The following is a 24,991-nucleotide window of genomic DNA, read 5'->3' on the forward strand; positions in this document are numbered from 1 at the left end:
GTTGTGAGCGTAATTATTATTATTTATGTTGATTTTTCTTATTATATAGCTACGGTTGTGCCTTGTCTTAAAAGTTCCACTATTAAACCATATTATAATTTAATTTAAATTAATTTAATTTATTCTCATTTTTGAATAAGAAGAATTAAAAGTTCCATTATTAAACCATATTATAATTTAATTTAAATGAGTTTAATTTATTTTAATTTTCCCTATTAATTTAATTTAATTTTTGAATCACAGGTATTTAAATTTACACTAAAATCTGAAACTCTTTGTTTCTCCATCTCAAAACATTTATTTATTTTTTTATTTTATTTAATAAACAAAAACAAAACATTTATTTAATAATTGAAAAAGTTAATCCACTATTAATCCATGTTATAACTTAATTAAAATGAATTTAATTGATTTAAAATGTCTCCTATTACTTTAATTTCATTATATATTTAATTTATTTTCTTTAATTTAATCTAGGAATGCTTCAGGCAGAGACAGTGTTTCACCTGCCTGCTGTAAAGTCTGTGCTAACCAACTGGCCCCCATCTTAACACAGATCTAAAACAGATCTCTGGAGCTATGAAGTTCTTTGCTGCTTCAAACTTTCCACCATCATTCCGGTCCCCAAAATCACTGGATTAAGGCTACAGACCTGTCACTTTTTTCGTCTGAGGTCATTATCAGTTACTGGTCCTGGGCTACCTGAAAGACTTTACGGGACCCTTGCTGAATCCTCTTCAGTTTGCCTACAGAGCAAGCAGGTCTGTGGATGACACAGTCAACATGGGACTGCATTACATCCTGCAACACCTCGCCAGACCTGGGAATTACGCAAGGATCCTATTTGTGGACTTCAGTTCGGCCTTCAAAACCATCATGCCTGACCTTCTCTCAGACAAACTGGCACAGCTCTCTGTGCCCACCTCCGTCTGTCAGTGGATCACCAGCTTCCTGACAGACAGGCAGCAGCTAGTGAGGCTGGGCAAACTCACATTCAGCACCCATATGATCAGCACTGGCGCCCCCCAGGTTTGTGTTCTCTCCCCACTGCCACTGCTCTTACATCAATGATTGTACTTCAAAGGATCCCTCTGTCAAGCTCCTGAAGTTTTCAGACAACACCACAGTCATTGGCCTCATTAAGGACAGAGACGAGTCTGCTTACAGACAGAAGGTTAAAGGGATACTCCACCCCAAAATTTTAATTTTGTCATTAATCACTTACCCCCATGTCATTCCAAACCCGTAAAAGCTCTGTTTGTCTTCGGAACACAATTCAAGATATTTTGGATGAAAACCTGGAGGCCTGTGACTGTCCCATAGACTGCCAAGTAAATAACAGTATCAAGGTCCATAAAAGGTATGAAAGTCGTCGTCAGAATACTCCATCTGCCATCAGACGTGCAATCTGGGTTATATGAAGCGATGGGAACACTTTTTGTAAGAGAAGAAAACAAAAATAACGACTTTATTCAACAATTCCTTTGTCAACGGTCTCCTCTTTGTCTCTTCATATCACAGTATGCTGTGTATGCTCTTCTGTGTCATCCGTGCCACAAGGATGCGCTGTTTCTAGGTGTATTTAGCTTTGATTTGAAATAAAACAGTGTATCCTTGTGGCGCGGATGACACAGAAGAGCATTATTGAATTATTAAATAAAGTCGTTATTTACTCGGCAGTCTATGGGACAGTCACAGGCCTCCCAGTTTTCATCCAAAATATCTTTAATTGTGTTCCGAAGACGATCGAAGCTTTTACGGGTTTGAAATGACATGGGGGTAAGTGATTAATGACAAAATTTTCATTTTGGGGTGGAGTATCCCTTTAAGGAGCTGGGTGTCTGGTGCAGTCTTAACAAACTGGAGCTCAGCACGCTCAAAAGAGATGATCATGGACTTCAGGAGGAACCCCCCTGCACTCCCCCCACTCACCATCATGAACAGCACTGTAAAAACAGTGGAGTCATTCAGATTCCTGGGCACCACCATCTCAGGATCTGAAGTGAGATAATCACATTGACTCCATTGTGAAAAAGGCCCAGCAGAGGTTGTACTTCCTTCGCCAGCTGAGGAAATTCAACCTGCCACAGGAGCTGCTGAAACAGTTCTACTCTGCTATCATTGAGTCTGTCCTGTGTTCATCCATAACTGTCTGGTTTGGTTCAGCTACCAAATCAGACATCATGAGACTACAGCGGACAGTCAGGAGGACAGCTGAGAGGATTATTGGTGCCTCTCTGCCCAGCCTCCAAGATCTTTACATCTCCAGAGTGAGGAAAAGATCTAAGAAAATCACCTTGGACCCCTCACACCCAGCCCACTCTCTCTTTGAAATCAAAATCAACTGCGGGCGGCAGATCCTTTTCCTGTTTAGCGCCCAAACTCTGGAATAACCTACCTAACATTGTTCGGGAGGCAGACACACTCTGTCACTTTAAATCTAGATTAAAGACCCATCTCTTTAACCTGGCTTACACATAACACACTAACACATTTCTAATATTAAAATCCTTTAAAGGATTTTTAGGCTGCATTAATTAGGACTACAGGAACCGGGGACACTTCCCATAACACCCGATGTACTTGCTACAGAAGAATGGCATCTATGCTAATATTAGTCTGTTTCTTTCTTATTCCGAGGTCACCGCAGCCAACAGATCCAGTCTGTATCCAGGTCAGATGGTCACTGCAGTCACCTGGATCCAGTATGTATCCAGCCTAGATGGTGGATCAGCACCTAGAGATGACCTCTACAGCCCTGGATGTCAGCGGAGACCAGGACTAGATGAGCCCCAGAGAAAGATCCCCAGTAAAGACCATGTCTCCTAGACAGCCAGCAGGACAAGACCACAGGAACCAGATGATTCTTCTGCACAATCTGACTTTGATGCAGCCTGGAATTGAACTGCTGGTTTTCGTCTAGCCAGAGGAGAACTGGCCCCCTGACTGAGCCTGGTTTCTCTCAAGGTTTTTTCTCCCTTCTGTCACCGAGGGAGTTTTGGTTCTATCACAACTCACATATTTATACACAGAATCTAAAATGTGTACACTTGCAAACTGCACACTTTGTAAATAACATATCTGCACACTTATAACATGTCTGTACATTTGTCTAAACAATTACATTTTTTCCTATACCTACTTCTATTTCTAGTACATTATTTCATTTAGTTTTTTTTCTTCTTATTATATTAGTGTTATATTCCATCCCTACTGTGTTATTCCTATGTATGTCTGCACTATGTCTGTACTTTCTTCTGCACTTGGAAGCTCCTGTCATCAACATACTTGGTAATAAAGCTCTTCTGATTCTGAATAATTAACTGGGATCAGCTGCCTGTAAATGATAATGTAAGTAAGTAAGGGAAAATATCTTCCATTGAATGACTGTTTGTGTAGGTGTCATACTCGGTCAGTCTTCCTCTGTCGCTCTTGTTTTCCAGGTCTGCGAGTGTAATCCCACTGTATTATGGGAATGGAGGCATGAGGGAAAGACTGTAAAGTGTCACAACCAAACTGAGCCAATCAAAACCGTCGAAGCTGATTGGAGCGTGACCGCAGTTCCAGTCACCTGACTGACAGACATACGAGCCTCAAGTGATGAACCCAAGTAGGCTACTTGATTTCTTAAGATAATGCTTACTTAATGATAAAAAATTGCAGTTATGAAAAGGTTTTAAAACCTTACATTGAGATTACACTGACTGACATTTTTATTTTGTAGGCCTGTCTGTTCTTCAGAGAAATTAAGCTTTTTGAAATTTACTTTATCCTCAAATCTGCTCTACAGTCAAAGAGGAAGTCGCCATCTAGTGTTTCTTTGTAGAAAGACAGGAAAAGGAATGGAACATTAGCTTATTATTTATTAAATATTAATTTTTAATACTTATATTACTATGAAAAAAAATTTAAATATAAATAAAAAAATTTAAACAGCCCAACAGTTTTCAAAATAATAAGAAATATTTATTGAGCAGCAAATCAGCATATTAGAATGATTTCTGAAGGATCATGTGACACTGAAGACTGGAGTAATGATGCTGAAAATTAATTCAGCCTTCAAAAAAAATATATATACATTTTTAAATTTATTCAAATAAAAAAATAGTTATTTTAAACTGTAATAATATTTCACAATATTACTATTTTTAGGTTTTTAAGCAAAGATGCCTTCAAAACATCCTTCAAAAACCCAAACATTTGAACGGTAGTGTATTTGGAATGAATTCATTAACAAAAATAATGTAAACAACATTTTCAAAAGAGAGAGATATCACAAAATATTGATATTGAACAGAAAGAAATGACAGTAACAACAACAACAACAACAACAACAACAAAAATTCTATATGACATGTTTTACTTTAACATTTGTTTTTGCATTACACACAAAACAGACTCAGATCTGTCAAACAAAAATAAGTAAAGTTCAATATCCTTACACTATCATTAATTATATCAGTACTAGTGAATGAAGGGGACAAAAGAGCACTTTTTCCTAAAAATTATATTCTACAACTTACATGGTATAGTCGTAGCCTAAGGTTGTGGGTTCGAGTCTAGGGCCGGGAATACCACGACTGAGGTGCCCTTAATTGAGCAAGGCACCGAACCACCAACTGCTCCCCGGGCGCCGCAGCATAAATGGCTGCCCACTGCTCCGGGTGTGTGTTCACGGTGTGTGTGGTCACTGCTGTGTGTGTGCACTTTGGATAGGTTAAATGCAGAGCACGAATTCTGAGTATGGGTCACCATACTTGGCTGTATGTCACGTCACTTTCATTAAATATGTTTAGCTGAAACCTTTGAATCACTTATAACCATAAAGGTCTTTTAAAATCTTTAACAGTAGCAATATTTAAATGCATAACAAAGTGGAAAACACAACTAACAACCCTAAAACTTCCCAACTCTGCATGATTCAACTTTGACACAGCTGGCCGAGTCTGACAGCCCACCCTGCCACCGCTACTTTCCTCCTACAGCGAGTCCTTCAACGTACAAAACAGCTTTTGTGACGGGACAAAGCTGGCAATGTACTTCATTGTGTCAAGCTTGTTTCCCATCTCTCTTCTTTGGTGGCAGACTGGGAGCGACGGACTGCAGACGGGATATTGAAATTCACTTCACGTTTCCCCCTTCTCTGGCTATTGCAAATGCGCTGAAGTGCAGTTCAGTGTGACACAGAGAGAAGAGTCTTTTCTTTCAGTGTTTCCTTATTTATCTAACACCAGAACTCTGCTGGGGGGAGAGAAGGGTTGCCGGGGCTTTCTGAACACACTGGAGACAGTTCATCGAGGACCATGGAGCTCATTATTCAGAGACCCCCGAACTTCCATTTACAATGCAAACAAGCAATGCCTCACTATATAAATGCAAATAGTATGTTTTGGAAATGTTGTTTGTTTTTAAAGGGTTAATAGTATCAGACGTAAGCACTTTTTGACTGTTTCACACTAAACTTTTCATCTAGACTCTCATTATTTTAGTGCAAGATATCTTGGATATGTTTTGTTAAACCTTTTAAGGACCCTGGATATAATGATCCCCTTTTAGGGACACTGTTGATAGCTGTATATTTGAATGTGTGAAAATTAATTTATACCGTGTAACAATTTTTATTTTTTTTAAACGTAATATTATTAACCAAGTAAAAAAAGTGTTTTCAAAAATAAATATAACATACTTTAGCTTTTACATTGTCATTTTACTAAACTTGTTTAAATATTATTTGGAAAATACTTGTTTTTAATTAAAAGTTACATTTAAAGTTAAAAAAAAAAAACTATTAAAAGTTCAAAAAGTACATGAGATTAATTACTATTTTTCACAGCAAAGATGTCAAGATTTTTTTTTTACATTAATTAATGTATTGATTTCTGACCAGAAAGGAGAATGAAATAATTACATTTAGTGAATGTAAACAAAAAAAAAAAATAATTACGATAAATGTATTTTAATCGTGATGGCACACTTTAACTTTGACACCCCTAAAATGAATGAATGAATGAATGAATGAATGAATGAATGAATATTTTTCACGGACTCTACAACCCCCTTATGGGGTCCCAAGTTTGAAGACCACTATGCTGTGCCACTTTATTCACATTAGCAGAATGAATATAAAGGCTATTTAGAAGCATATTCTTTCTAACATTAATTGTTTTGTCAAAATGATCAACTGTTTACCACTTAGGGCTTAAACTGTCCTCAACTTGGCAAGAGAGTTGCTCTCACGTCTAGATATCATTATGGGTTTTTGAAATGTAGTCTATTTATTTATCGCCAGGGGGCGGCACAACAAACTATAAAACACCTGCTGACGACAAATCCTACTGAAAACATTCAGCTGTTAACATCCTCAGACAAAAAAGTAGATTGTGAGTGCATAAGCAAAGTAATCAATAATATGATAATAATTCACTAGAATAAGAAACCAAACTCCTGAAACGTCTCTAGTAGAGATGCACATCTAACTGATGTTTCCTTTTATTCAGGAATGAATTCGGGAGGGCGTGGCTTAGACTGCCCGAAGCTTGTCTGTGATTAGATCGGTCTAAATAATTATTTTTTACATTTGATCTATTTACTGGGTATTTTCAGTTCACTGAATAGCAACGTTTCTCAGTCTAATAACTCAGGTGTAAATTATTATCTAAACCGCTGCTGACGCACCGGTGTCTCCTGATACCTGATCATTTCTCATCGCTGATAAAGATGGACCAATCACAGTCGATTGTGATTACAGAATATAGTGTTTTGTGTGATGATTTTATAGAGATTACTGGAGCGGATTTCTGTTTGACTGTCAGGTGCTATTCCTTATAAATAATAAATATAAATGATTATGCTTTCCAGTGTATAAACGTCTGTAGTATGGAAAAAAACGACGTGAGATTTCAATGCGTCTCGATGGCGGATTCAGATTTCTGGGCCACCGCTTGGAAGAAGCAAAAAAACTGAGAGGAAAGGTTTTTTTTTTTTTTTTTTTTGTCATCAGCGTTTGCGTCTCACTGGTTAAAGATCACAGTTAACCTGTTTCCTCAGAGAGTATCATGAAACGTGGATTTCATATGTTTATTTGCATCCTGATGCGTCCTAAAGGCAAAATACGGTGGTAGACGTGTTTATTTAGGAGGTAAGTTGTTTATTTTAAGCATACTTGGAGAAATATAAAGGCGTGTGAATGCTTGACAGCTTTTGTTTAGTTATACTTTCTGGATTCAACCGGCATGTATTATTATGGACGTGCTTTTAACAGGGCAAACATCAAAACAGGTTTTATATTTCCACAAGTTTACTGCCAGGCGGCTTATCAGTTTTTAATAAGGAAATTAAATTTGAGCCAAAAGTCTAGTCAACAGGTGCACAAAGCCTAGTCTTTAATTACAGTGAGTCTTCATGCTAAACAATATATTCAATTGCTGTATGCTGATTTTTGAATCCTTTTTTTGCCCCTTTGTGTTTTATTCTTACTTACATCTGTAGGACTTAAAATTGTGAGATTTTTAAATCCACAATAAAAGCCTAAAATCACCAAAAGTTTTTAATGCTGTTTAAAAGCACAGCTGTAAATTTTCAAGTTGTTAAGTTTATTTATTAAATGACTATAGCCACTGTATTTATAATTCACATGTATTCATGTAAAAAGTTTAAGCAGGTTTTTCTTTTGTTTTGTTCCTATTTCCATCGTTTATCTGAAAAATAATGCGGTTTAACCCAGCTATATCTGAAACGTAGGCTTACCTCTAGATGGAAGTTTATTTATTTAATTAATTTGCTCATGCATTGTGATATCATATGAAAAGTAATTGCTTTAATTGAAAGTCAAAGCACTAAATGCAAAAAACTTTTCCTAGAAGCTTAGTTTCTCAATCTCTGGTGGACTGACCAATCGATTTTTATTATTTATTATTGATTAATTATGTTTGTTGTTTTTAGTGTTTCTTGCCAGGGTTTCCTCCTTTAGTTTTTAAAATGTGACGTCAGAAAGGCAATATAGGTAAATGTAGATCTATAAATAGGGTTATCATTCCCTGAGGGAGTAAAACAGCAGGACCAAACAGCAATAACAGCAGGTTTTGAGAGCATCAGGTAGGAGAACATTAACCAGACAGGCATCAGGCAGCACAACGAGAAGCAGTGGCCTCTGTTACTCAAGTGCTCATGGAAACAGACACCTGAGCCACGGCCTCCTCGTCCTCCCCCACCCATGACATCACACGACTCTTATCTGCTGCCAAACACAAAGCCGCATTTAGCTCGCAGTAATCAGCGCTGTGACCTGACCTGCCATGCTCTGGAGATGCATGAAGATTCAGGTGTGCTCTTTGGTTTGTTTGATTCACGTAATATGCTGAAATAAAGGATCTATGAGCTCTGCTGGACTCAGCTTGGAGTTCTCAAGATCTGAGGTAAGATGTCATCCGAGGAGTTTGTTAAAATGTGAGGAGAAATGCATATGAAATTTATGTATTAAAAACCTGTGGTGCAAATTTAGCAGTTTGATTGGCAGCAGACAGTGAATTTAGAATTTCTTTTAAAGGTGCCCTTCAGTAGTTTAAATGTGTTTCAAGTTTAAAGTTACGTCATAAAGTCATATGTCACATGAAGTGAAAAGCTGTACCTACAGGAGGGAGCCTGAGTGAACCACAAGCTGGAACTAGTGCACTATACATTATCGTTCAAATGTTTGGGGTCGGTAAGATTCTTCTAAAGTTTTTCTTTAAAGGGGTCATATGATGTGATTTCAAGTTTTCCTTTCTCTTTGGAGTGTTACAAGCCGTTCATGAATAGATAAGATCCCTAAAGTTGCAAAGACTAAAGTCTCAAACCCAAAGAGAAATTCTTTAAAACAGTTAAGACTTGTCCACACCCTCGTAAAACGCCTCGTTGAAACACGCCCCCACATGTCTACGTCACGATGTGGGAAGATTTGCATAACACCGCCCAAATGTTCACCCAAAGAAAGAAGGCGTAACTTTTATTCTTGCTGTAGTATTGTTGCTGCTGCCGCCATCATGTTGTGGAGACGCTGTGTGTTTCGTTGTGAACGTGAAACTACTTTGTTTGGCCTTTGACTACAATGCCGGCTGTTCTGACACACAATCTGTAAGTATGTTTACATATGTAAAGGATTTGCCACTGATGATTCAAACGCGAGTTTTGAGCAGTGTAGAGCAGCGCTTGTTGTTTGTCGCAAATGCAGACATGGTTTTATGTTTATGCGGGGTGATATGCAACGCGTAAAAAGACAGTATAAGTCATTATAATCAGTAATTATGTCCTCACTGGCTGCAACAAATGCCTCGCTTGTAATGGTTTTTATTGTTTTTGTCTCATTGCACTGGGAGATGGAATCACAGTATGGTAAGGGGCATAACATTTCTGTCACACGCTTGAAGTATTCGGCCAATCACAACGCACTGGTTAGCCGGCCAATCAGAGCACACCTGTCTTTTCAGAACGATGAGCTTTGTAAAAATTGATGCATTTAAGAAGGCGGGGCATAGAGGAGAAACAATAATGTACCGCAATATAAAATAATGTGTTTTTTGAACCTTAAACTGCATAAACACCATTTTCATTACACCAAATACACAAAATAATGTGCTTTTTTAGCAAGTCAATTCACCTTTATTTATATAGTGCTTTTAACAATACAGATTGAATCAAAGCATTTTACAGTACTGAATAGGAAAACAGTGTTGCAAAATGACAATAGTAAACACTCAATTTTCAGTTAAAGGCAGTTCATCATTGAATTCAGTGATGACATCATCCAGCTCATTTCAGTTTAAATAGTATATGTGCAATCATGTTGACGATATCGCTGGATATTAAGTGTCCCCAACAAAGCAAGACAGAGGCAACAGCAGCAACGAACCAAAACACCATTGGTGACAGAATGGAGAAAAAACCTTGGGAGAAACCAGGCCAGATGAAACCAGCAGTTCAATTCCAGGCTAAACTGACAGAGTATGTCTGCCTCCCGAACAATGTTAGGTAGGTTATTCCAGAGTTTTGAGAATACAGCAACAGGGAGGACTATAATGGTAGCAACGTCACATGACCCCTTTTAGTATATTTATTGGCTTCTATGGTTCCGTGAAGAATCTTTAAAATATTTGTGGAAACATTCCTTTGCACAAAAACGTTCTTTATAGCGGAAAAGGGGTCTTTAGATTGTTAAAATGTTCTTCACACTAAGAAAGAACATTGTTATTTTAGGAACTATTTGATGAAAGGTTCGTTTGGGTGCGGAAAATACTGTTCTTCATGTCTGTGATCATGATTTTAAACTAACAGTTTGTTTTTTAGGTTAAAAACAAATACAAATTTGCTCAATGATTGAGGGCAGCCTCTTAAAGGTATATGAGTTATCTTATAAGGCTGGCTGATAGAGTTGTTTCTGACTCGAATCATGTGCTGAATAATGAATTTGTACTTTTACCATCTAATAAGCGCCAAGTCCCAAGATTTAATCAAATGAGACTAAAACACGCTTTTGTGCTTCAGGCGGGCCTAGAATTGAATAATGCATCAAAATTCCAGAAATCATGTTTTTCTTTCTCTCTTTATTGTCTGTTGCAAAATCTTTTATTCTGTAATGTGAGATTGTAAAATCTGGCGATCTGTGTGGTAGAAATTGTGAAAGAACATGCTGTGATGCAAGACAAATTTCAAACTTCGCCTGACAATAAAGTTTATACAGACATAGTTTTTTTTATGGCATCTCTGCAAAAACTCCCTTTTGGAACCTTTATTTTTAAAGGTGAAGGCTGGATTTATTTGATAAAAAATACAGAAAAATTACCTAGATAATATTACAATTTAAAATAGCTGTTTTCTGTCATTTATTCCTGTGATGCAAAGCAAAATTTTCAGCACCATTACTCCAGTCTTAAGTGTCCACCCCGATTTTATGGCATTTTGTACATATTTTATGAGTTGGCTAATTCATACAAATTGATACAACCTGACTTCATACAATTTTTGCTAAATTGTAGGTATTTTACGATTTGCACAATTCTTATGAATTTGTACGATTGACCTACACCTAACCCCGCCCCTTAACCTTCCCCTCACTGGGGTCTAGACAAATCGTATAAAATCGTACGAGTGCGGTCATATGAATTCAAATGAATCTTCGTAAGATATGTACGGATTGGTTATGAGATACTGTAGCGTTGCTGTGTCACATGATCCTTTGTAAACCATTTTAACATACTAGTAATTATAATAAACTGTTATAATTTTTTAGGATCCTTTGATAAATAGAAAATGGAAAGAATTTTTTTTTTTTTTGCTATGTAAATATAACATAAATGTCCTTGCTGAATAAAAGTATACATTTTCATAAAAAAAAATCTTGCTGACCCAAAGCGTTTGAGTAGTAGTGTTTGAGCAATAAAAGTGCTGCTTGTCTTGGCAGGTAGAGATTTTGATTAAACAGATGGTTTTCAATGGGTATGTTGATAAATATGCTGCGGTTTTCCAGCTGTAACGTTTATCTCATGGTCTTGGATAGAACAGTGCCTCTCATGCTTTGAAGTGTCAATCATTGTTGCCATGGAAATTCAAACAAACCAAGTAGTTAAACATCAAGCTCCACTTCCACACCTTTTCAGCTTTGACCCTCCCCCCAAAAACAAACCCACACACACATACAGTCACTCACTCAAGCAGTACTAATGGGGCTCTCTGGAGAACTACATACAAACAGTTACGAATTCACCACAGCTTTTGAACTGCAGTAGATCAGGAACCACTTCAAAACACGCATTGATCAGAAGGTGTGGTCTTTTCAGGTCAGCGTAATAAAATAAGCTTTATTTCTCAAATGACATTTAATACCCAGGTTTATTGTTGATATTATATTGCACTTATGATATTCATAACAAATCTTGATACTCATGTCAATGGACTACAATTTCTGTTTGTTATTGCTTCTTAGTACTTTCCAGATTAGCTATATGTATTTAAACCAAATCTGTTTATACAGGCTGATCTTGCCAAGTCTTTTCTTACATGTAAAAACGAAGTAGGTTCAGTATTGCCATGATCAGGTGTCTGTGAGGAACACCAGTATCAGATGTCACTATTGAGTGTTGCTGTTCCATGTGCTTGAACACTGTCACACCACAACAAAAAAGAGGTATTTACCTGATGCTGTGCAATTTTTAATATAGCACGATCAAGTTTTTGCTCACACAACTGGCAAGTGTCCGCATTGAGCTTGGTCATATGTATGTTGTGTATGTGTATGTTTCAGTGCTTCCTTAGCAATTCTGAATAATGCCTGAAACCCACAAAAATACTGCCCTACCAATATTATAAACCTGTTTATTTGGCTATTCATACTAACAGTGGGCGCTATGGCCAATTTAAAATAGTTTTTCTTTACTGGAACAGATTTGGAGAAATTTAGCATTACATCACTTGCTTATCAGTGGATCCACTGCAGTGAATGGGTGCCGTCAAAATGAGAATTTAAACAGCTGATAAAAACATCACAGTAATCCACATGATGTCTTGTGAAACAAAAAGCTGCATGCTTGTAAGAAACAATTTCATCATTTTGATGTTTTTAACTTTAAACCATTGCATCCATCCACAAGTCTATCTATAATATTGCATTCTCCAGTGTAAAAGTAGACTTTTTAGAATCAGGACCGAAATATGCATCATCTACAAGCAAATCAACAGTCCAAAACAGTTTGAAACAAATACAGCTGTGGATGAGAGGACAACAAGGGGTGGACTTTTTCCACTTGGTGTTGTTATGGATGCTTAAAACACCTTTATAAAGGATTTGTTTCTTACAAACACACAGCTTTTCACTTCACAAGATCTCAGTAGATGGACTGGAGTCTTGTAGATTATTGTGATGTTTTTATCAGCTGTTTGGACTCTCATTCTGACTGCACCCATTCACTACAGAGGATCCATTGGTGAGCAAGTGATGCAATGCTAAATTTTTCAAAATTTGCTGATGAAAAACAAATTCATTTACATCTTGGATCATCTGAGAGTGAGTATATTTTCAGCAAATTTAAATTTTATGGATATACTATTCCTTTAATAACACAGCACCCTCAACAATAAATAGTTTAATTACCTACTTACAAAATACAAAATACTTCCTTGTTTGATTAGTCCAACCCCCCCCCCCCCTTTATTAAACCTGCAATGTGCGTAACATGTTATAGTAGCACATAGTGTTATAGCATAATCTTTTTATTGGTCTGTTCCATTATATGAATTTTGCATTGTTTTTCCTGTTGTCAGATCAAATCCGAGGCTCATTTTTGGGTTGCCGCCAACTCCCTGAGAACAACTGTCATATCATATATCATATCAGAAACCACTAGGGTTTATAATCATTCATAAACAACTAACTATCTTACTATCTAGAATTTGATTTAGACTCATAAACATGTATATTGTGGTCTTTTGTATGAAATTACTCCTAGTGTGTGCATAATTACTCTGCTTTGTTTAAAAAAGACAGGCGTATTTGATATGGAAATACATTTTAATATAGAGTTATATCACTTGGGGGCAAAAAAGATTAAAAACCAAAACAATAGCAGCTGCTACTCCAGCAATATTGTAGACCTCATCTTATTAAATCTTCTAACCTGGGGCACTACAGCGCTGATTATTTATACTCTATCAAGGCTAGCACATGCTATTACCTGTTTAAAACATTGACTGTGCTGTATTTTGCCACTCAAAAGTCCATAGGAAATTGCGCTATGCTGATCACTGAGGTTTACCCAAACCCAAAGCCCTCATAATCCTCTTGGGCCTTGACACATAATAATTATCTCCTAATACAGATAAGCTGCCCTGATTATTAGGTCAGATCGAATTATTATAATTTGTCATTTTGCAGATGCATGTAATTCGAAAAAAGACATTAAAGGATTAGTTCACCCAATAATGAAAAATAGGCTGCGTTTTACTCACCCCCGAGGCATCCTAGGTGTATATGACTTTCTTCTTTCAGACGAATCCAGTCAGAGTTATATTAAAAATTGTCTTTGATCTTTCAAGCTGTTTCATTGCACTCAGCGGGTGTTGCATTCCTTCAGTCCAAAAGAAGTGAAATAAAAAGCACCCTTCAATAAAAAAAAGTGTCTCATACGGCTCCGGGGACTGAACAAAGGCCTCCTGTAGTGAATCGATGTGTTTTTTAGTTTTGTACTAATTAGAAGTACAAAACTAGGGTTTGTAAAGAAAAATGTCAGAGGATTTCGATATAAGCCAAGAGGAGATTGATTTTCCTTTGCCAAAGTAAGGAAACTTTGCTTCTTTTGATCCTGTAAACAAACGTTGGTTTTCACGAGATTTACCAGTGCATGTGCAACGCTGACCTCATACGTCATCCTCCCGGAGCTGCTTAGTTTACAACAGTGAGTGCAAGCTAGATTAAAGTGATTATTACGTTTTGAATATGGATATTTTTCTTACAAAAACACATCGATTCACTACAGGAGGCCTTTGTTGATTATTAAGTTTCGTGTGAGACACTTTTTTTTTTTATGGAAGGGTGCTTTTTATTTAACTTCTTTTGGACTGAAGCACTGCAACAGCCGCTGAGTGCCATGAAACAGCTTGAAAGATTTAAGACAATTTTTGATATAACTCCGACTGGATTCATCTGAAAGTAGAAAGTCATATACATAGGAGTAAAATGCAGCCTAATTTTCGTTTTTGGGTGAACTAACCCTTTAATTGCAGGGTCCTCATGGATCCTCATGCGATAGAGTGCCTTGCTTGAGGGACAAACATGCTGGTAGGTTTTTCAGTAATTCTCTAGTGCTCAAACTTAGAACTCCTATCCTTTTGCAGTAAGTTTTGAAATAATGAAAATAATTATTTTCTATTTTCATTTATTTAATAATAATAAAAATAATAATCATGTTTTATTTTTATGGCACCTTTCAAGAACCCAAGGGCACTTTACAAAATAATAGAGGCAAAATTTAGATTGCCTTCTGATTTGAAAATGTAATTTATTCCTGTGATGCAAAACTGAATTTTCAGCATCATTACTCCAGTCTTTAGTGTCACATGATCCTTCAGAAATCATTCTAATATGCTGATTTGCTACTAAAGAAACATTTCTTATTATTATCAATGTTGAAAATAATTAATAATTGATCAATAACAGCTTTGCCTTAGTTCATATAATGACCATGCTGTAGAGTCAAACTCAGTTTGTCTCCATGTCTGCTTATTTCCTTCCGTCCTTATGAAGTCAGTATTGTTCATTATATGCAGGTGTCAGAGAAAGAGGTTTCCTTAACCATTTCAGCTGGGAGGCAATCTAACTTTGATCTTTGCCCTTGTCACATCAGCAAAGTGTTCAGTGCATGTGTGTGATGAAACAACTTCCCCTTTTAAATTGTTGCTGCATGGCATTGCTCTTTGTGCAGTAGAAAATTATAAAAGGAACCCAGAAAAGCCACACCTCAAGGTGGGAAGCCATGTTTCTCCTTTGATGTAGATGAGCTCATGCATAGCCAAGTATTTACGGTATAAGCTTATGTATATATCATCTTACAGCAGGTGAATTGAATTGTAATGTTAGATAACTTAAAGGCAGTTTCACTGGTCATTAGTGCATTCAGGTTCATTCTGTATGGATAAGAATGGTATATTTGGCCATGCACAGTGCACACATAAACACTAGATATACTGTATGCTAAAATATATTTTAAGATGAACTATCCACAAATCCCTCCCAAAATTTTTGTGTTCCACAATTTATGATTATTTTTTTTCTGGATTTGTATCTGTATGTATGAATGTATTCTAATACACAAGTAATTGATAAATCATAAATTGTGTGTGAAAAATACTCACCCAGATTTTGCATGCATATTTGTGCAAATACATTTACATTCAATTCAAGTTCATTTCTATAGTGCTTTTAACAATGCATATTGTTTCAAAGCAGCTATAGAAAATGATTGGTTAAATGTTCCAGTTAATATTTTAGTAAATATGTATGGTTTATGACACCCATTGTCTTGTTTTTAAGGAAAATATCTACTTTATGCATTTAGTTACGAAGCAAAACTAAGAAATGTGTTCTTAAATGAAATTTCTTATGCATTGGCAAATTATTTTTCCCCCTTGTTTTTAGGATAAACCTTAAAAAATTTGTTAGATTTATGCTTACAAAAAAATAAATAATTGCGCAAGAAAATTTTGTAAAGGTGTATTTTCTGAAAACAAAACTTATCTTACACAATTACACCTCTCAAGTAAAGTGGTGATATGTTTTCTCTTCGAAAACAAGAGAAGTATGCTGAAAACAAAGTAATTGGCTTTGCAAAATCAGATATTAAAGGTAAAATGTGAAGATTGTGTGAAGAGAGAAGGTAGAGGAAACTGAGTGCAGTAGAATAGGATTAGGATAGTCTCTTTATCGTTTCACCTTAAATATAGCATCACTGTTTTAACCAATGAAAGAATGAATGGCCGATGGATTGCATGTAAGACTGTTTGATAATTAAAGAATTTGCTTAGTCTATGAAGCTGCTTAAAAATGTCCAAAAACTAAAAGATATTCTGCATGAAGAAAATTAAGCCTATACTTTTAGGACCAAGATTTCTTTTCATTTATTGTGACATTATTTTTGTGTAAATTAAGCACACTTCCATACAATCTTATGATTAACGTAATGCATCAGGATGTTTTTGTAATTCAAAATGTTCCAAATATAATGTCCTGTCTCTTTCTTTAGATTTTTGGAGTAAAATATGACCAGGACATCATTTTGTCATGTTTTGTGAGATTCTCACATGAACTTAAACATTTAAATGCATTACTTTTCTGCTAACTGCAGGCCTGTGAGTTAGCAGTGTACTTTCGCGTGTCTTGCAGTCCCTGAGACTGAACATGTGAGTAACACTCATGAATATCTTTTAGGCCTGAAGTGCTGTTTATCAAACAGCAGTTATATTGTCAGTAGAGCTGCTAATTTGAATTGGTTCCACAGTTACTGAGGCTATTTTCATGCTCAAACTTATCGCGTTATAAACCTTTTATAATTGGGCTGAAAGCAGCATCAGTATTCTGGTTGATCCGATTTGCATTGACACTGTTTTTTTTTTTTTTTTTTCAGTGTCCAGAGTCATGAAACTTAGTCCTTGTCAAGCCCCATTATATGTAAGTATCCTCTATGCTTATTTTGCATTTCTCTTTATTTGCTCAGTCAAATCTTTTATTGATGGAGATGCAACTAGACAGAATTGTGTGTGTTTAAAGGGTTAGTTTACCCAAGAATGAAACTTCTGTCATATAATTACTCACCCTCATGTTGTTCCAAACCCGTAAAACCTATGTTCATCTCCGGAACACAAATTAAGATATTTTTGATGAAATCTCTGGCCCTCCCATACCAAGGTACGACTGACTGATAAAATGTAAGAAATCAAGATGCTCAAACAAATAGAGCAAACCGATCAATTAACAGATTTCTCACTTATAGTTGTCTCTCCACATAAAGCTGAAATATAAGAAAGAATTTTAACACGTACATTTTCTAGAATAATATAAGCAGAACCCAGATAAAAACTTTTTGGCTTCGCCAGTCTGCTCAAAGTCTGCTGTCCTTTCAGTCAATCTTGAAACATAAATAAAATTCTCGTTCAGGATAACTGTGACCCCTGATCAAATGCTTCCTAGGGAATATGGCTAATCTAGATCCCGAAGGGGAATATGGCTGTCAGCACCTTACAAGAACAGAAAGTGAGTCGAGCAGCGGGAAGGATGTATGACCGGTATTGTGTTACTATCACAAGAAACCCATCTGACGTACGGCGTACAGTCAACAAAGAGAAGGGATTTTCCCTCCACTGCTGTGAAATCCGATGAGGGTTCAAAGACACTTATCTTTGTGTTAATGTCTGTAATTAACTGCTGAAATGATATTAGATTATCCAAAGGACTGAGATGAATGGATACAATGGTGATAGTGATAGAGGATGGTTTTGAGCACAGATGTATGTGTGACACCCGTTATTGTGTCTTTATTCCCATAGACATCGTTCTTCTCCTGAGATAATTTTAGGAGTCAGTATGCAGCTCGGATTTCTTACATTTTATCTGATTGTCAATCATACCATATAGGACAGCCTCCACCGAAACTCAAATATCCTTTCTGTTGCTGTAACGCAAAGGACTTTGTCATGAACCAAAGGTTTTTAATGGTTGTTTCTAGCACTTCAAGTTCAGCAAAGAACACTCTACTTATCAATTCTACTTTATGGGTTTCTTGAGTTGATTGAAGATTGATGTTCTTAAAAGTTTAAAAAAAACTCTTAAGATCGGCACATTCATTTCTGCGTTCTCTAACCATGAAAAACTGTTACAGTGGTGCTTTTTACAGTATTTCTTCAAAGTCACCATTAAATCCCAATAGCGCTTTTTAAGTGTTTTATACTTAGATTTAATGATATTTTTAAAAGAAACCTCTTATTCTCACCAGGGCTGTATTTATGTGATCAAAAATACAGTAAAAATTGTAATATTATGAAATATTATTATTAACTGTTTTCAATTTAAATATATTTTAAGATGGAATTTATTCCTGTGATGCAAAGCTGAATTTTCAGCATCATAATTCCAGTCTTGATCATTCTAATATGATGGTTTGCTGCGCAAGAAACATTTATTATATTATTATCAGGGTTGAAAATCACTGAGCTGCTTAATGTTTTTTGGAAACTGATACATTTTCAGGATTCATTGATAAATAAAAATGTAAAAAGAACAGCATTTATTTGAAATGGAAACCTTTTGTCACTTTATAAATACCTTTTTCTTTGGTCAATTTAATAAATAGAAGTATCCTTTTTTGTGATTTGTTTTTTTTTCATCATCCCATTTGATATTTTCCTGCACAGCTGTCCTATTTAAATAGGAAATACATTTTGATTCTAATTAGAACCTTTATTTGTAATAACTGTAAGTCACAGTATAAATTCATAAAGGCTGTTGTTTGAATATAGATGGTTTTTAATTTGTGAAAGTGTGACAGGAGGAGGGGAGCTCATGTAGAACATCAGGGTGTGTGCTGTTAAATTCTCACTGCTATCTGTGCTAATCTGTGCAGACCAACACGAGTGTGATATCCTGTTGTAACCACAACTTCAGTTATTTTTCATTGCGTTTGAGTTCTTGGGTTAAAAATATATGAAAGGTTCCATTTAAAAGCAAGGAAAGTATACTTTTTGCAAACCTTTCACATTCATCAAGTGCCTCTGTCTAATAAATCATGTAGAAATTATTCAATTTTATTTTATTTATTTTTTTAAACCATAAATTAATGGTCAAGTTTGCCGAAAGTGAAGAATGAACATGTCATTCAGTAAAAAGGGTTTGGAACAGTGGGAAGCTTGGATCAGTTTGGCATTTTGTTTGTGTTTTTGCCCAATAATATATTCAATTCTTATTCATAAACAATTTTGTGTTTCACAATTCTCTGTTTTGTGTGTCAGGGCAAGTGTGTGCTAACAGTTCAGCTCTGTGATGAGGCGCTCGGTGAAGGAGAACAGGGGGAGGTGCAGTTCTTCCTGTTGTTCACTGGCTCTGCTCAGAGACATCTTACCAGCACACTGAAGCTCAACCATGCCACCCTTCAGGCCGTGTGTCCAGGTGAGTGCATTACAGGACCCTTAGATCTGTGACGTTATAGCCAACTGCATCCCAACCATGACCTCTCAACCTCATGAGGGAACTGCAGGGGTAAAAAAAGATATCATATTTAATTCATAAATGCAAATGTGTTGTTGAATTATTGAACTTAAAATCTCAGGACATGCTTAACATATTTTAAGGCAAAAGGGTTTGGTGACAAAAAAAGAATGGGAATGCTTAGAATAAAGTTTGCTATTATAGATAAATGGTGCTATTATAGGCCTAAATCTATACAAGTTTTTTTTTTTAAATATTAAGCACATGTGTATATATATATATATATATATATATATATAGATATTAGATATTATATATATATATATATATATATAAAACTTGACTGAATACTTGCATGTGCACAACTCACGCCAGCATGCATTTTTAAAGTGAAATTGCTCTATAAGAGGTTCATGCTTTAATATTGAAGTGCTTTAAAAAGGTTTTAACTTTAAAAGTCCTATCATTTTAATTTAGTGATAAATTAATGAGCTTAATCTTAAAATAAAATATTTTAAATATCCAATATCAGCTGATACTGTTAAAAAAAGCAGACATCGGTCCATATTTGATATGATATATTGTGCATCTCTGCTTACTGTATGGCTGGTGGGTCAATATTAATAATTAAGCTATAAATTACTTATAGTTTTCTCTGCATGAACAGGGACAAGATAAAGTGTTTTAGCATTGAAAAATGACACAAACCACATTTCAGATGGACTAAGAAATTAAATTTCACATTAACTTATTGCCAAATATTAAAGTTGAGGAATGTGATAGTTCACTGTGAGTTCTTGTGCCAATGTTTAACTGTCCATGTTCTTCTGACTGTGTATTTAGGGACTTTTTCACTTTTTTTGTTTACTCAGTTGGGGGAAGATGAATTGGGTGAACATGCTGTCCTCTGTCCTCTTTTTAAGAAATGACTTGTGACAGAAAAATGAGCACTCTGTACAGTTTACTCATTTAGCTCATGTACATATACATAATCTGTGTTTTAAGCTATGGGCTCCTTCCTATCAAAGATCATGTTATATGAATTAACCCTCATGAAAGTCCTCACTGCGGACAGTGTTTGTCTTGGGCCAAACAGAGGTGGCAGCCCTTGTTCCTGTCAACAAAACCTGTTTGCTTGGTGATCCTATTAAGGACTCAGGTGGATTGAGTCAGAATTAACATGGTGTAGCTCAGTCCCATAGAGAGAGTTCAGTGGAGAAATTAATCTGCTATTTCTGTGGCATATTTTTAGGCATATCTTAGGGGTGCACGATAATTATCGGCTGAGTTCCGGTTCTCTAATCAGAGGTAAATTCCATCAGGTGCGTGATTTCACATAGAGCGGCTGTTACTACACAGAGCCCTTGTTAACTGACAAGCTGCGCAAATCCACACTGATAATGAACTTGGATTTGCGCAGCTTGTCAGTTAACGACGGCTCTGTGTATATACTCACGGCCGATATTTATCGTGCACCCCTAGCATATCTATATGCATAAGTCTTTTCTTTTTTTATTGTTTGAGTGATATGAGTGTTTATTTAGGGCTGTTTGGTCACTGAAGTGAACCCGCTCTCTATGGAGATGTTTAGTCAGCATGAATGAATGACGTGGAGCGCAGCAATGCTTAGTCTTGTGTTTCAGTTATTATATTCAGCGTCAGGTGTAATGCCTCAGCAGTCAGTGAAGGGGATGATCCGCTGATGGAGGGAGATTATAGGGAGAGACCGGGTTTTAGCACTTGTGAAACTAGTTTTTTGTTTATATTTAAGTTTTGCACTGAAGTCAGCGTAATTTTTTTTTTACCTGACAGTGGTTCTACAATAACCTCATGATTTTATTTTACTGCAATAGCCTAATTATTTAATTTTATTTCATAATTATTTAATTACCATTTTTTTATTTAGGTTGTTTTATTTGTAACTTAATTCAATATTTTATTTAAATTAAATTATTAATTGGTGTATTTTTTTTTTTATTTTTAAGTGAATATTTTATTTATTTGTATTTTATTTTATTGCAAAGCACAGCTCAGCTAACTGGCTTAAATATCTGGCAACGGCAATCTCTCAACCCAACCTTCCATTTCCTTTTGACATTTCCCTTTATTTGTCATCAGCATTGTTTACTGTATTGAATGTGTTTGACTGCTGTCATGATCTTTTCCTGTCTGTGCAGCTCATAACTGCTGTGAGTCGGTGCTGGTCACCCTGTGCTCAGCGGGACCGGACGGTAACATTCATACTCTGGCTACCGAGCACCTACACTTCGTGCAGGACCTGGCCTTCGACATGGCCCAGTTCTTGGTGAGCGTGGTGGGGCAGACAAGTCTGCTGGAGGAGGCTCTGCTACTGGACGAACATCAGATCCCTCTGCAGGAGTGCGAAAAGCTGGACCAGAGTCTGTCCCTGGCCCTCAAACATATCACGCTACCCCCTGGCTGGAGCCTGCTGGGGAATCGCACACGTGAGTGTAGCTTGGTGGAGGCTAGCGCTTAGATCTGGGCTGGAAATCAAAAGGTTGTGGGTTCAAATAGGGTTGTAGGTTCAAGTAATCATCTGTTGTGCAATCCCAGGTAGTTGTTCTTTAATGTGGTTCATTTGATTTCAGAAGTTAAGTACATCTACTTTATTAAGCTGTCTGTTTGACACAGTGGTGAGATGTTTCATATCTCTTTGCATTGTTCAATAGGACTTTATATATTATCAAACTGGAGGATTTTCTCAACGGTAGTTATGCTGTGGTTGATCCTTTAGGGGGCGTTATAGCATTAGTGTAGGTCATCAGGATCATGCTTGATTTATTTATTTCTAACATTCACTCCAAAATGAATAAAAAAAATGTACAGCCACATTTAATTTAATATCTTTTGTATTGTAATGTAAAAATATGAACTGCTAGATTTTGGAGAGCTAATCATATTTTTGTGTAACTATCTCAAGTTATTCTTGGCCTGTGATTTCTTTTTTTTGGGTATCATTAGTTTAGAAGAGAATGTACTGGATGATATTCCAGAGCTTGTATCTGCAGCAATAATGACAGTAAAGTCATTTCTAATGTTACAAAAGATTTCTATTTCAAATAAATGTTGTTTTGAACATTCTGTTGATCATCCTGAAATCTTGAAAAAAAAAAAGATGAACAGTTTCCACAAAAGTATTAAGCAGCACAGCTGTCTAAAATATATTAAAATACAAAAGTACTTGTACATTTCTGAATTATCAGTCAGGGCGGACAGACAATGATTTAGGCCTAGTTTACATCGCTCCAGTTGCCTCTTTGAACACTTTAATTTCTCTCTTTTAGGACTGGAACCTCAAGAGACCCTCCTTCACTTCGCAGCCCGCTGCGGGCTCCTCAAAGTGGCCAGGTTTCTCCTCAAGCAGCCAGGGGCCCGAGAGGCCCTCAGCCTGTGTAATAAACAGGGCTCCACACCGGTAGTCATCGCCCAGAGCCGAGGACATACGGCTCTGCTGGAGCTCTTCAGCCGGTGAGTGATGCACTTACATACACAGACTCTTATTCACATCAACACAGGTCTCTTGAAGCGTCTTGGAGACATTGCCACAGTTCTTCTGGATTGAGTCTGTCTCAGTTTTTTCTGTTTCTTCATGTCATTCCAGACAGACTGATGATGATCAGATCAGGTATCACTGGCTGTTGTGCAAACAAAAATCTCATTGGATTATAACAATTAATGGCTAAATAAATGTTTGGAAATGTAAGATGATATTTCCTACTGACACACAGCACCAAAAGATAGAAATAACTGACTTAACTGTCAAAATACTAGTGTTCTAATAATTTTGGCCACCATTGTATTGTTCGAGACATCTAAAATCATCTTAAAATCTAATTGAGAAACATTATTAGTGCGTGTTTTCCACACAAGAAACATCTGAGAAGCAGGAAGTCTCTATTAGCTCTCTATTTAATCTCATTGCTCAGACATTAAAGCGATCTAATTGTGTATTATTCTTTCATCTGGTGCGTGCTGCTTCAGAAGGCAGAGACGGTTGCTTTCCTGTGACAAAAATCGCTCCACCCAGTATTAGTCAATGCTCTAGGCCCAGATTTTAACCATTATCTCTGATTATTAACACTCTCGAGTTGGCAAAAGAGTAGAAAATATACATCGAGCTGCATAATAATTCCATTCGTACATTTGGACCATTCTCCACTGCCTCTTGAACATATAAAACAAAGCACTACATCCATAAGATCTTTAATTACAGTACATTGAGTGTCTTGATGACAGCAGGGTGTTATTTTGTTTAAAGCTGGACTTTGAGCATATCCTGTTCGTCGGATGGTTTGTTTTGATCTAGGGAGGGTTTGGATACAGACATTGATGTTGAGATGCTCAGACAGCTCTCCTCCTCGGGCAGTCGTATGGTGCAGCACCACCCCTCTCTGAACACCTACACCCTGTCTGTGGGCACTGAGCCGGGCGGCGCACCACCCAACCTACAAGCCGACATCCTGGAACTGTACAGACTGATCCTTAGCCATTGTCAAGGAAAGGTGAGTCAGGTGTGTTTGTCTAAATGTGGAGAAAACATCCTTTTTTTTTCTTTTTCGGTTTACTTGTGCTTTTTTTTTTTGAGTGTGACAAACTTCTCCAGAGTTGAGTTATTCAGCATGATGAGGACAGCATGTGTAAACATGAAGAATAATGATAATAATCATATATTGACAACGACGCACTGTAAGGGAAACCATGTGATTGAATCTGTAATTTCATTTCCTTTAAAGTGATTTTTTTGTCTTCAAATAGACAAAATAATTAAATAAATAAAAATAGAATTCAGTGGTTTTATTGGTTTTATTATTATATATGTAACCTATAAAAAAAAAAAATGGTGATGACATGCCAATTTTCAGTGTGCAAAATAGGCTGCAATTCTGATGAGAAATAATGTTTTTATTTTCCAATTTATTCAGCAGCCAGTTTTTAGTGTCACATGATCCTTTAGAAATCATTCCAATATCCTAATAGTGCTCTTATGAAACATTTCTTATTCTTAAGAAACTATTCTTATCATCATGCTTACAAATATTAAATAGCATAATATTTTCTGCTTCATATTTTAGGGAACACCATAATGCATTTTTGTCATTAATCTTTGATGAATACAGAAATTCATACTCTTGTAACATTATAAGCGTCTTTACTATAGCTTTTGATCAGTTTGGTGTGGCCTTGCTGAATAAAAGTATTAACTTCTTTAAAATATTGTACTTTTGAATGGTAGTGTATGTAATATATCATAAT

The 24,991-nt window shown here is 36.3% G+C and overlaps 1 pseudogene; it reads left to right on the forward strand.

Annotated features, from left to right (window-relative positions):
* Positions 1-9,983: 9,983 nt before the first annotated feature.
* The window catches only part of LOC109110024, a 77,887-nt pseudogene continuing 62,879 nt past the window's right edge, over positions 9,984-24,991 (forward strand).

Source organism: Cyprinus carpio, chromosome B7 (assembly GCF_018340385.1).
Source record: "Cyprinus carpio isolate SPL01 chromosome B7, ASM1834038v1, whole genome shotgun sequence".
NCBI lineage: Eukaryota > Metazoa > Chordata > Actinopteri > Cypriniformes > Cyprinidae > Cyprinus > Cyprinus carpio.